The sequence below is a fragment of the Oryctolagus cuniculus genome, chromosome 6 (genome assembly GCF_964237555.1).
Source record: "Oryctolagus cuniculus chromosome 6, mOryCun1.1, whole genome shotgun sequence".
Lineage (NCBI taxonomy): Eukaryota > Metazoa > Chordata > Mammalia > Lagomorpha > Leporidae > Oryctolagus > Oryctolagus cuniculus.
Genome location: NC_091437.1, coordinates 112677171 through 112692091, shown reverse-complemented (window position 1 = coordinate 112692091; position 14921 = coordinate 112677171). Strand labels below are relative to the sequence as shown.

Genomic DNA, 14921 nt, shown 5'->3' with positions numbered 1-14921 from the left:
TTCCTAATAGTTCTTTGCTATTATATCAAGATTTTGTATATTGATCTCATAGGATCATTTAAGTAGTATTTTGTAGATTCCACTGACTATTCTATATATACAGTTACATTTCCTGGAAACACAGACTATCTTACATCTCCCTTTCCACTGTTTCTCATTTTTAAAAAAAAAAACTTTTTTGACATGGTATTCAATCTAGGTCTCTCATGTGGGTGGCAGAAGACAAGTACTTGAGCCATCACCTACTACCTCTCAGGGTATGTATTAACAGGAAGCTTGATCAAGAGATGTGCCTATACTCATACTTTGGGGCAGGCAGTTGAGTTGCCACATAGTATGTCACATATATGATGCCCTGGTAGGAGTTCCTGCTTTTCTATTTATGATTCAGCTTCCTGCAAATTCACAGGCTGGTTGGCAGCATATGATGATTCAAGTATTTGCGTCCCTACTATCCATGCAGAGCACATTGATTGGGTTCTGGGCTCCTGGCATTGACTTAGTCCAGTCCTGTCCTTTGTGAGCATTTGGGGAATAAACTAGTAGATGGAGGGTCTCTCTCGCTCTCTGCCTCCCTTTCTCTCTCTGTGTCTCTTTCTCTCTCTCTCTCTCTCTCTCTCCTTCTCTCCCTCCCTCTCTCCCTTTCAAATAAAATGAAAAAAAAAAAAGAAAAAAAACCAGCTACTCTGATATGATGCAGGTATCCCACAGGGAATCTTAACTGCTAGATAAAAAGCCCTCCTCCTACCAGCTTGGTAGCATTTTATTAATTTCTATTGCAGTGCTAACATGTTACTCCAAACTTATTGGCATAACAACATGATTTTATCACCATACACTGCTATGGAAGTCCAGACTGGGTCTCTCTGGGCTGCAATCAAGTTCTGGGCCAGGTTGTATTCCTCTCAGGAAACTAACAGAGAAGCTATTTTGTTACCTTTTCCATTGCCACTGGCATTCTTTGGCTAAGGCACTCTACCTCTGTTTTCAGAGCTAGATGTTTCTTTCCCAATCCATTTATTTCTGAACCAAACTAGGAAATGTCTTCCCACTTTTATGAAGTCATAAAATAATATTAGACCCAATTAATTATACTAGGTTTATCTTCAAACTCTTTCATGGAATAGCTTCTTTTGCTGGGCAGCCATTTCACTCTGAAAGTTTTTAACTACTCTCTGGTTCAGTTTCAACAGCCTACACAAACCCTTCTCTATTTCCCTTTATAAGGGCATCTCTGACATCTGGGTCCAGCTGTCACTTTGCTGAGATGCTTGCGCCTGGCTCCGACACTTACGTCAGGCAACCCTCCTAGGTAGATGCCACCTTGTCCTAAATGGATGCGTTAATCTGACTCAGAGTCCACCAAAGCAGCTCTTCCCTCCATCTGTCCTAGGAACCCTTCTCCTCCCATGATTTTAAGACTGAATTGTACAGGAATGAAAGGAAATCAAAGGGGAAGACACAGAGAAAGCACTCATTGTGTGTTTGGGTTGAGTTAATGAAAACATCAATAGTAGAGAAAAAGTTAGTAAGGAAAAAGTACAACTGAGCTGGATGCATTTCAGAGCTTACATTATGGAACCAATCTAATAATTCCTTTGTGAATACATGCAAACAAATGAGATTAATAGGGATGAATCTATTGTGTGTGTGTATATATATATATATATATATATATATCTGTGACAGCCTTAAATTATTCAAATGACTCGCTTATTGAGTTATTTCTTACAAGTTTCTTTTCCAGCTGAGGAAAGGGTTTTGCTTGATGAGTTAAAAAATTTACAAAGATCTAAATAAGATATATCCTGAATCTCTAGAAAAATGTTGACATGTATCTGTGGGAAAAGTAAGTTAGTTGCTTGCCAACCCAATGACAAAGCAAGAACATTTTACCTCTCAGAATTCGAAAAAAAGTCTCTTTGTAATCTAATTCACTCTTCCTCACTTTAAAAGGAATTATTTGATTAAGCATGTTAATCTGTTTTGCTTAGAATATATTAGGGATAACATCTAATTGCTTTCCATTTTTCCACACTTACAATTAAACATTACATATATGTGTACATAAAATATATAGCATGTATAATTGTAAGACATATAAATATGTATCTATAAAATCTTCAAAGCTAAATTCTCTTAAATTGTTAATTTGTATACATCCTTTTTACTCCTTTATAATCCCTCTTGCATTTGCTCTATCTAGATCTTTGTCTTTCCTCTTTCCACTGCTATGGTAATCCCATTTTGCACTCTTTCTCTGATTTGTACATCAACGAAACATGAAGGATTTTCAAAAAGTTTATGAAAAATGCATATGTTGAGAAAGCTATAGATGGATTTCAAAATTTGTTTACATCAAAATAAACTTGACATTTTATTTTATTTTTAATAAGTTTTTTTTAACATTTATTTAATGAATATAAATTTCCAAAGTACGATTTATGGATTACAATGGCTTCCCCCCCATACCGTCCCTCCCACCCACAACCCTCCCCTTTCCTACTCCCTCTCCCCTTCCATTCACATCAAGATTCATTTTCAATTATCTTAATATACAGAAGATCAGCTTAGTATACATTAAGTAAGGATTTCAACAGTTTGCTCCCACACAGAAACATAAAGTGAAAAATAATAGATGATTTTTTTAAATGATGATGAAATCAGATCAGACCTATTGTCATGTTTAATCCCAGTGAGAGTCAAGTTGGGAGTTGATAATTTCTTTTTTTTTTTTTTTTTTACAGAGGATCAGTTTAATATACATTAAGTAAAGATTTCAACAGTTTGCACCCCCATAGAAACACAAAGTGAAATATATTGTTTGAGTACTCGTTATAGCATTAAATCTCAATGCACAGCACATTAAGGACAGAGATCCTACATGAGGAGTAAGTGCACAGTGACTCCTGTTGTTGACTTTACCAATTGACACTCCTGTCTATGGCATCAGTGATCTCCCTATGCTCCAGTCATGAGTTTCTAAGGCTATGGAAGCCCTCTGAGTTCTCCGATTCTTATCTTGTTTAGACAAGGTCATAGTCAAAGTGGAGGTTCTCTCTTCCCTTCAGAGAAAGGTACCTCCTTCTTTGAAGACCTGTTCTTTCCACTGGGATCTCACTCACAGAGATCTTTTGCCAGAGTGTCTTGGCTTTCCATGCCTGAAATACTCTCATGGGCTTTTCAGCCAGATCCGAATGCCTTTAGGGCTGATTCTGAGGCCAGAGTGCTATTTAGGATATCTGCCATTCTATGAGTCTGCTGAGTATCTCACTTCCCATGTTGGATCACTCTCCCCTTTATTTATTCTATCGGTTAGTGTTAGCAGGTACTAGACTTGCTTATGTGCTCCCTTTGACTCTTAGTCCTTTCATTATGATCAATTGTGAACTGAAATTGATCACTTGGAATAGTGAGATGGCATTGGTACATGCCACCTTGATGGGATCGAATTGGAATCCCCTGGTATGTTTCCAACTCTACCATTTGGGGCAAGTCAGCTTGAGCATGTCCCAAATTATACATCTCTTCCCTCTCTTATTCCCACTCTTATGTTCAACAGGGATCACATTTCAGTCAATTTTCAACACTTAAGAATAACTGTGTATTAATTACAGAATTAAACCAGTCATATTAAGTAGAACAGACAAAAAAACTACTAAGAGGGATAATGTATTAAGTTGTTCATTAACAGTCAGGGCTATGCTGATCAAGTCACCGTTTCCCATAGTGTCCATTTCACTTCAACAGGTTTCCTTTTTTAAGAGATTCAATGTGATTTGTAGATACAATTATAAGAACATAATGATATTCCCTTCATCCCTCCCTCCCTCCTTCTCTCTCCCTGTCACTCTTTTCTTGACTTTTCATTCCTTTTTCACACAAAATTTTTGAAACCCCTTATATATAAAGCCTAATGTCACAATATTTGACATAACTGGAATTCACAATTAAAAACTAAACCTGTTTGAAAGAGTAGAATACAGACCTAATAGCTTTGTGCATATTAGTCAATAATAGAATTATTGGTGTGTACCCTGTTGCCACATCTGCACACCATGTAATATAACCAATGTTCTTTTTTTCAATTGACACTGCTAATTAAATTGTTAGTTCCTCTTAGGAATGCTTGTGCTATCCAAACCAAAGAAATGTGTGTGGGATAAGGAGTTATATATTTAGCATTTGTGGTTTAAGATAAAGCAATCAATCTGATAAAGATAACAATAACCTCATATAAATATATGTTAGACATAAAAATTCTTTTCCTAGAGAAAGACTATTTGCTTTGGAGATTAGCCAGTTAATTACTATAATACATGGCAAGAAATTCCACGATGGGAATGGTAAATTGTGAGCTTTTTAACGCAGAAGGAGCTTAGAGTAGGTTTTCTGTTAGAGAAATAGGGTGGCATGTTAGAATTTACCACCACTCTGCCGTCAGCTCTCTGTACACATGTTCCAAAAGAATCAGGAGCCAAGGCACACAACATGGTAAACACAATAACCTATATCCATGGTTCACTTTTGCCACATGACAGAAGAACTGAGGCCTATGCCTAATCTGCATTACATGGTTTGTATAGAACGTATGCCTGAATTGCAGATAAGCACTCCAGCTATAACTGAGAATCCAATCTGCACACCTACACATAAATTCAAGAACCAGAAAGACACATGGGCCACTACACACACACACACACACACATACACACAAGCACACACACACACATTGGGCCATTATCCATCTATATCTATCTATCTATCTATCTATCTATCTATCTATAATCTTGGGAATTAAAAACATAACTACATAATTGTTTTTTAAATCAGTGCATTTGATAACTGATAGAATGGTAATTGATGATTCAACCTGGTAAACTATAAGATAAAAGCAACGTTTTCTCCCAATACAATAAAATATGCAAAGAAAACAAGCAAAACAATAGGCAGGAAGAGTCAGAAATATGAATAAAGTGAGACTTTTCAGAATTCATTGCCAGAAAGAGGTAGCAGAGAGATTAGAGCCCTTACCAAAGTTTCGTGTTTGTACACCACAGCTACGTCTTGAATACATCTTCTTCCTTTTCATCCTCCCTTATTCTACCCCACCTTCACTAGTTATCCTTCTATTTCCTCTTTTTGTTTTTACAACATTTATTTATTTGAAATGCAAGGTGACAGAGAAGAGAGAGAGAGGGAGGGAGAGAGAGGGAGGGAGATAAGAAGGGAGGGAGATAAGAAGGGAGGGAGGGAGGAAGGGAGGGAGGAAGGGAAGGGGAGAGAGACAGACAGATAGAGAGAGAGAGAGAGAGATCGATCTTCCATTCCCTGGTTCAGTCCTCGAAAGACCACAACCTCCAGGCTCATCCAGGCTAAAGCCAGGAGTCAGGAACACCATCCAGGTCTCCCTGGGGTGGCAGGGGCCCAAGTAACTGGATCATCATCCACTGCCTTCTCATGAACATTAGTGGGAAGGTGGAGTGGAAGAAGAGCACCTAGGATTTGAACTTGCACTCTGATATGGGATGCCAGTATGGGAGACAGTGGCTTAACCCAGTGTACCACAATGCCATTGCTGCCTTATTTCTATTTATTGAAGTTATTTATAATTTTCTCAGCCTTAAAAGGTGGACTTCTGCATATGGCTGATGCCTCTGTCTAGAAAAAGTTCCTTGAAATAAATATTTACCTTGTTCCTCCAATTCTTTTAGCTTTCTGCCTCCCTGTACATGCTTTGTAAAACAACACCCTCAGTCTGAGCACTCTGTCTTTCTCTATTTTCTGCTGTAATGATACTGATAATAGCAGTTATAATCGGTCTCCTTTTCCAGACTGAAGGCACGTCCTCTGTTTTACACTAACTGGAAAACAGTGGGCATGTAATAAGTATCTGGTAAATGAATAAGCGAATAATAGGCCCTCGAGAAATGTTGCTCAGTTTTGAAAATAATCATGTGATGAGAAAAAAATAACAATTTTCATTTTTAAAAAACCCATATTGAGAATATTTTTTCAATTGAAATATCTATATATATATTAAAAAATCAACAAAAAATGGGTTATAGATTTAAATGTAAGAATTGATACTTAAACTACTGAAGAAAACATAGAGGAGGTGCTTAGGGGCATTGAATTGGCAAGATTTTTTTGGATAAGACCTCAAAAACTAGAAAAGGACTTGGGGCTTTGAAGATGTCAGCCACCTTGATTACCCTATTCCCCTACTGACAATCAGTGAAGATCTACCACACTCAACTTGGGTGTCACTCTGGACTCTTGCCCTACTCACAAACACTGGCCCCACTCAGGAAAATTCTCTGGCTATACACCCTAAACCCCAGGTATTCTACCAAGCCACAGAGGCACATTTCATAAACAAAGCCTTCAGCAGAGACACCAACAAGGGATTTTCTAGATGTTTGAAAATTAACATAGAAATATATGAAACATGAACAAAGAAAACAATATGACTCCTAAAAAGAAAAGCAATAACATATCAATATCAGACTGTGAAGAAGAGGAGATTGACAGAATGCCTGAAAAGGAATTCAAAAGAATGTAAGATTACTCAAAAACAAAAAAGACAGCTATATGAAATAAAGAAACTGGTACATGACATGGATGAGAATTTCTTATGGGGGATAGAGTTATTAAAGAAAAAACAAACTGAATTATTAGAAATAACGAATTCAGTATGTCCAATAAAAATATGGAAAGCCTTACCAACACACAGCAAGGCTGAAGAAAGAATATCCAACCTAGAATACAAAACTTTTGAGATACCTTAGTCAGATAAGAAAAACAAAAGGGAAGACGGCAACCGAGAGGGAGGAAGAGGCAGAGAGAGTACTGCGATTAATAAAATCACAGAAGAAAAAGGAGATGTTGCAACTGATAGCATTGAGGTAAAAAGAATCATAAGGAATTATTACGAACGGCTATATGCCAACAAACTGGATAATCTAGAAGAAATAGACAAATATCTGAACACATACAATTCACCAAAATTGAAGCATGAAGACCCAGAAAATCCAAATAGACTGATTACCAAGACCTTGTTTGAATCAGGAATGAAAACCCTCCTAAAAGAGAAATGCCCAGGACAGTACAGCTTCCCTGCTGAATTCTAGCAAACTTTTAAAGACAAATTAATCCTTATTCTTCTTAAACTATTCAAAACAGTTGAAATGGATGAAATCCTCCTAAATTCCTTATTTGAGGCCAGAATCACCTTAATTCCAAAATCACAAAAAGAATAACAAAGACAATGACAGAGCAATATCTCTGATGAACATAGATGCAAAAATTCTCAAAAAGTAGTAGCTAATCAAATAACAACACATCAGAATGATTATCCACCCAGATCAAGGGATGCAGGAATGGTTCAACATATACAAATCAATAAACCTGATAGATCACATCAACAAATTATAGAATAAAAACCATATAATGCAAAGAAAGCATTTGATGAAATACAAATTCTTTCCTGACAGAAACCTTAAAAACTGAGTATAGCAGGAACATACTTGAAAACAATCAAGGCAAAATACAATAAACTGACAAACAGCATCATATTGAATGGAGGAAAACCTGGAGGCATTTACGTCAAGGTCTAGAACCAGACAAGGATGCCTGCTCTCAAAATTACTATGCAATATAGTTCTGGAAGTGTTAGCCATAGTCATTAGGCAAGAAAAAAATCAAAGGGCTACAAAATATAAAAGCGAAAGTCAAATTATCTTTGTTTGCTGATGACATGATTCTATACATAGGAGAACCAAAAGACTCCACTAAGAGACATTTGGAGCTCATGAGAGAATTTGCCAATGTTGCAGGATATAAAATTAGCACAAAAATTAACAATAATTATATACATTAACAATGCCATGGTAGAGAAAGAACTATCAACAGCCACAAAAAAATAAATACATTGGGATAAATTTAACCAAGGATGTAAAATATCTGTACAATGAAAATCAGAAACATTAAAGAGAAAAAGAGAAGAAAACACAAAAAATAGAAAATATTTCCACGTTCATAGATTTGAAGAAGTAACATCATCAAAATGTCCACACTATCCAAAATAACTTGCAGATTCATGTGATCCCATCAAAATACCAAGGACTTTAATATCTAGAAAAAACAATCCTAAAATTAATATGGAAACACAATATACCTCAAATAGCTAAAACATCATTAAACAACAAAAGCAAAGCTGTAGGTATCATAATACCAGATTCCCAGACACACTACAGGGATGTTATAATCAACACAGCCCATAACTAGAACAAAAATGGACAGGTTGACCAATGGAAAGGAATATTAATCCATGATAAAATCACTCCCTTGGGGAAAACAAAAATATACAAAAGGGACTGAAATCAAACTTAGAAGTTTCTGTACAATGGAAACAACCAACAGAGTGAAGACATGACATACACAATGAAAGAACACATTTGATAATTATACATATTCAAGGCATTAACTCACAGAATGTGAAAAATCAATAGCAAATAAAAAATCTGAAATCTGATATCTGATTTTAAAATGGGAAAACAGGCCGGTGCCACAGCTCACTAGGCTAATCCTCTGCCTGTGGTGCCAGTACCCAGGGTTCTAGACCCGGTTGGGGCACCAGATTCTGTCCCGGTTGCTGCTCTTCCAGTCCAGCTCTCTGTTATGGCCCAGGAAGGCAGTGGAGGATGGCCCAAGTCCTTGAGCCCTGCACTTGCATGGGAGACCAGGAGTAAGCACCTGGCTCCTGGCTTCGAATTGGCACAGAGGACAGCCATAGCGGCCATCTGGGGGTGAACCAACAGAAGGAAGACCTTTCTCTCTCTCTCTCTCACTGTCTAACTCTGACTGTCAAAAAAAAAAAAAATGGGAAAATGATTGGGGGCACTGTGGTGTAGTGGGTTAATCCACTGCCTGTAGAAATGGAATCCTATGTAGGCATCAGCTGGATTCCCACTTAGCTCCCTGCTAAGGCACCTGGGAAAGCAGAAGAGGATGACCCAGATCATTGGACCCCTTCACCCAAGAGGAAACCCGGATGAAGCTCCTGGCTTTAGCCTCGCCCAGCCCTGGCCGTTGCAGCCATTTGGGGAATGAACCAGTGGACAGAAAATTCTCTCTCTTCTCTCTCTCTGTCTCACCGTCTCCCTGTAATTCTGACTTTCAAACAAACAAATCTTTTTAAAAACGGCTGACAGATGAGAAAACGCTCAACATCATGAAACATTAGGGAAAGGCAACTAAAGCCAGTATGAGATATCATTTCACCGCAGTTAGGATGGCTATTAACTAAATGACAAAAACAACACATGTCCCTGAGGATAAAGAGGAAAGGGAACTCTCATACCCTGTTGCAAGAAATATACATTAGCCTGGCCATTATGGAAAATAGTATGGAGGTTTCTCAAAAAGAGTAGAAATAAAGCATACTACTATATATACATTTCCCAAGTAATTGAAGCTACTCTGTTGAAAAGAGATTTGTATTGTACATTTATCACAGCACTGTTGAAAATAGTCATGTTATGGAATTGACATTAGTGTCCATTAAATGATAAATGGACAGAGAAAATGTAGAATATATACACACTGGAATATTATTCAACCATAAAAAGAATAAAATAATGTTTTTGTAAGAACATTTCTGGGACTGGAAAATATTACAATAATTAAATAAGGCATATACACAAAGATGTGTAATTTAAAAAAACAGATCTTACAGAATATTGGGAGTATTGGTTGCCATAGGCTAAGTGGAGTAAAGGACTTGAAGAATGGGGAAAGTTTGATCAGTGGGTACTAAGCTACAGTTGGCAGGAGAAATAATTATGGTGTTCTATTGCCCCGAAGACAATCTATTGATAATCAATGACAACGTGCTGTGTATTTCAGAAAAGGTAGAAGGAAGGATCTTGAATCTTTCCACTAGCAAAAATGGACGAATGTTTGAGGAGATTGATGTGCACAATGCAGACATGTATGTGTAGAATTTCATATGCCAATTAAAATAATAAAAATAATTGGTAAGTAAAATTAACTTTGATGCAAGTAACAAAAGCAGTATAGAATAGGTCATTAAGAGCTGAATTATCACAGATGGTGTTGGCATGGAGGTGGGGAAAGCTGCTCAGAGCAGTGGTAAAAGTTTTAGAGCACGAGTTTCACATGGGAGGATGCAGTAGACGAAATTACCAGGCTAACAAGAGAAGAAAGGCACAATGTTGTGTATAAAGATGGTGTATTTAGGAAACTCCCATCGAGTTGGCATCAGTAGAACAACATGTAACTAACAGTACTTGGGGTTGGGCATTGAGTCACAGCGGGTGAACTTCTACTTGCAGTGCTGGCATACTCTACTGGAACACCAGTCTGGGTCCTGGCCCTTTGCTTCTGACCCAGCTTCCTACTACTGTGCCTGGGAAGGGAGAAGATGAAGGCCCAAGGACCTGGGCATTAGCCACGGATGTGGGAGACCAGCATGGAGTTCCTGGCTCCTGTCTTCAGCTCGACTTAGACCTGGTTGTGGTGGCCATTTGGGAAGTGAACCAGTAGATGGAAGGTTCTTTCAATGCCCTCAAGGCCATACCTCCCATCCTCGCCCTCTCTGATGCTCTGCATTTCAAATAAATAAATCTTTTTTTTTTCTTTATAGCCCTTATTTATACTCTTGAGGAACTATGGTTTTCCTACTTACTACATGAATAATTATTTATTTAGTAGAGGGTTAAGCTTGTTATTATAAAATAATTTAATATTATGTCATTGTAAAAATTAAAAGAAAAATAAGAAATAGAGGAGGAGATGGGAGGGAGGGGGAGAGGGAAGGGGATATGGTAGGAACTATCATTATGCTCTTAAAACTGCATATGAAATACATGGAATTTGTTCCCTTTATAGAAATTTTTAAGTAAAAAAAGATATTAAAAAAAGAGTAAATAGCTCAAGTGGACACAGAGAATTCAGCAGATGCCACATCATGAGTGAGCTTTTACTAGGTAAGGCACTCAGATTTTAACCCCCAAGCCAAGGATATGAATGAATGAAATAGATGTATCTCAGCCCCTTTGGTTATAATTCTTTCCTCTATCAAGCCAGTTGTTAAGTCATCATTTTATAAACATTTATTGCATTGTGTATTATGTGCTGTACCCAAGGAAAGCAACTAAATATATACAAGCATATTCTCTAAGAATTTATATTCTGGTGACAGTGGGGGCAGATGGATAAGTTAAAACATGTGAATACACATAGGTTTTGAGTGGTGCAGCAACAAACGGGGAAGATGGTCAGATGGTCAAAGAGCAGCAAAGCCTTGCTGATGCAGGTGATATGAGAGTTCACTATGAAGGATTAAGATTAGTATGTGTAATAAGTAGACAAGGCAGAAAGCAACATTCAAGTCAGAGTGTATAGCAAAACCAATGGCACAGATACCACAAGACACCATATGTGCAAGTGCAAGGAATTTAGTTTGGTAGGACAAAGGAGTTCAAAATGCTAAGCAAGGAGAAATAAGGGGCAAAAACAACCACAGAGCTTATGTTTACATGCCATGGGAGCAGATTAATTCTGTAAGCAAAGAAAAAAAATTACAATCCTTCTGGGACTCAGTTATCAGTTTCCTCATCTGTAAAACAGAAATAATAATTCTCTATATGTAATAGGATTACCATTAGGTTTAACTAAAAAAGAATTTGTATAGTTAGCAGTGATTTTGCTGATGGCCAAGAACATTACTGCCAGGGACAAAAACCAAAGAATTATTATATGTTACGATAGCCAAATTTTATTACTACTCATTCAATTAAAGTGTCATTCACCATTATCCTAAAGTAGATTATAAACTATATTAAAGCAATATAATTTTATTTATTTTTACTTTTCAGAACTTCAGATAAAGGTTTTGTTAATGAAGGTATTCTGTAGAAGTATGTTAAAAGTTAGATATCCTTTAGACGCATTACGTTGCTTTTGAAATTTTAATATGACATTTATGAAAAAGTAAGGTGTTGGTGTTGCTATAACCATTGAAAATATCCTTGTATCATGTTTTATTAAATTTGGAATAATTTCATCTCACAAATGTCATCATTGTTTTGTTTTTATAACATGTTACTTTTGCAAATCAATAACAAATTTTGATATTATAGTGATAATTAAATGAATCAGCAAATTCAGATTTCTATTAGTTTGGTGGCTAGAATTATAACAAGTGTCAAAAAGATAATTTTATTTCTCTGATAATGTTAATTTAATTAACTTTCAACAAGGTACATATTAATACCCACACGTATATTATCAAATAGACCTTAGTAAATATTTATCTATGTTGATATATTAAGTATATATTTAGTCTTGAAGTGTAAAATGCACCTACTTGGAAAATTCTGCAAATCTATGTCAACTTCTATATTTATACGTAGTGTGTCAGCAAAATATAACACATTTTCATTTTAAAACATCCTATTGTCTAACATATAATAATTTACGTTTTTTTCCTCCTTCCACAAACTTCTGCATTTAAGAACCAGACAATCCTTCTTCTAGAGGAAAGGTAGGACAAGAAAATCTAAGATTTCTCAAGGTTATGTCATGCTCAGGCAGATTCAGTGTATTTTTGATTGTTCTTTACTTCCATTCTATCTTTTCTTATAGCTTTGCCATCTCGTCACATAAGCAACACATCAACTTTGTTCAAAAGCTACAATTCTAATGGAAAAGCCATAGGTCTCCTTTTCCTTGCATTGCACAGGGTTGTTGAATGATTTTGAATGTGATGGAAATTTGCCCTGATTATTTTGAAATTAATGTTGGTGGGAGTAATAAAAACACCAGAATCCAGCACTAGAAAGTAGAGAATTGGGCGTTATTCTTGTGCTTTTGGCTGCAAAATATGAGCAGGCTGCCATACTTTATGAAATCTGCAACCTTTGCATGGCCTCAGCCCACTGACGAGGCTCCATTGAGATAGTCCAGATGTGACAGATGCATGAATCCCAATGAGCTAATCTTTATCCTGGAGGAAATCCCAGAATATTCTGGCCAGAGAAAGGTGAAAGAAAGCACTTAGAGTTACATCGTGTACAAATTTACTTTCAGAAGCAATAAGAAATTACTTGCTTTGTTTATTCATATCTGATACTCTAAAACAACACTCATTATGAAATGCCCCAGGGCATATGTATTATAAAAAATAAACAAAATGTTAACAGTCGAAGGTCATTTTTATTTAACATATCAATTACTGAAAGCTCAGCTGAATGGATGTCTTTTGCTTTGTGCCCAGAAGTTCAGGAACTGAAGGTCTTACAGGTCAAGAAAAAAAAATAAATTAAAAAAAATATTGCAACAAATTAAAGGCATTGGCATTCTTAACAGGAGGGCTCGTGTTATTTTATATTTTGTGACTGAATGTAGATATAGGAATCATTTTGCAAATATCAAAGGCACATGTCATATGGATATTTGTAAAGTATGTTTTTTTCCATCCCTGAAGACTTATACACACATGCATGCACACACACACATATATTCCATCATTGAATATACAGTTTTTGAATGCCTGAGGAAAGTAATCTTGAGATAGGTAAATAGCATAAATCCCTTGCCATAGTCATTTCCTTAATCCCTTTTTCACACGAATTGTTTTTCTGAAACCCAGATTATAAATATACCTACTTAAAATTCTCCATGGAATCCTAATGATGTTTTTTTTTTTTTTGATACCGTGACCTGGGAATCCTATTGATATTAACAAGATATTCAGCTATATAAGAATCAAGCCCCTTCTAAAATATGACAATAAGCTGCTTCCAGCCTTTCTCAAATAAATGTCCATCATATCACCTCCATTTCAGCCTACACATTCCTTACTATGTTCATGCTTCATGTGGCTCCAAGCATACATCTCTATCACTTCCTAACATCACCATCAGAAACGACTATGTTTTCTAGGCTTAGCTAAAGCTATATTCTCAAATAGATTCATTATATCTACATATTTATATAATTTCTACCTGCAAATTGAGTTGTTTCTTCTGCCTATCCCAAAGAATATATTCCTGTTCTTACTCACTAACTTAAAGAAATATGAGGTTGATCGGATTTATGACATATGAAATCTGTGGATAAGCTCTGCGATGCACTATTGAGTCAAGGAAAGAGTCACGATATGGGATCAACCTTTATTTCAGGCTGGATGACTGGAAAGGACCAAAAGCCTTTTTGCTACTGAGATGACATCTGTTTCTTCAGAATTCAAGTCCTCTAAGGAAACCTCTAAATGTTCTGTTGGCTACAACTGAACCACATGATAATTGTATCTGTAATAAAGTCCAAGAAGACAAATATTTTGATCTTTCAGAATCCAGAGAAAAAGATTTCAAAGCATGTTGATATAAGTGACTTCATAATATCTACCCAATTGCCATTGAACTGACCAATTTTGCTATTGTATCCCAGATATTAATGTTTGTTATGTTCAAATTGGTTTGTAATTCAGGGTCAATTGAAGAAAAGAATTAAAACGGTAATAATTGTATCCTTAATAATGGGAATAATTGCAGATTTTATGTAATAAATGACTACTTCCCAGAAAGAGAAGGCAACTTTGTTAAAGCCACAGGCCTTGAAATGGGACACTGCATGTCTGTATAGGAGAGGAAGGCAACCTAAAAATGCATCGGTCTTGACTAAATCAAGGTAAATCCTCATAACTATTCTGACAATAAGAAGAATACAAAAGATTGAATTCTTTATAGAGCAAAGTAGCATTCAGAGCCTTTACAATATTTTATGATGAAAGTTCAACATTCAATTAAAGTATTCTAGTAGTTTCCTATGATAATTGCCAAAAATTACCACAAACTTATTGGTTAATTCTTCTGTTACATTTCTAGAGGGCA

At 36.2% G+C, this 14921-nt stretch overlaps 1 protein-coding gene across 4 annotated transcripts in view; it reads right to left on the bottom strand.

The window, feature by feature from the left end:
• CNBD1 (cyclic nucleotide binding domain containing 1) overlaps positions 1-14921 on the bottom strand; it is a 504234-nt gene that overhangs the window by 23279 nt on the left and 466034 nt on the right. The window lies entirely within an intron of this gene.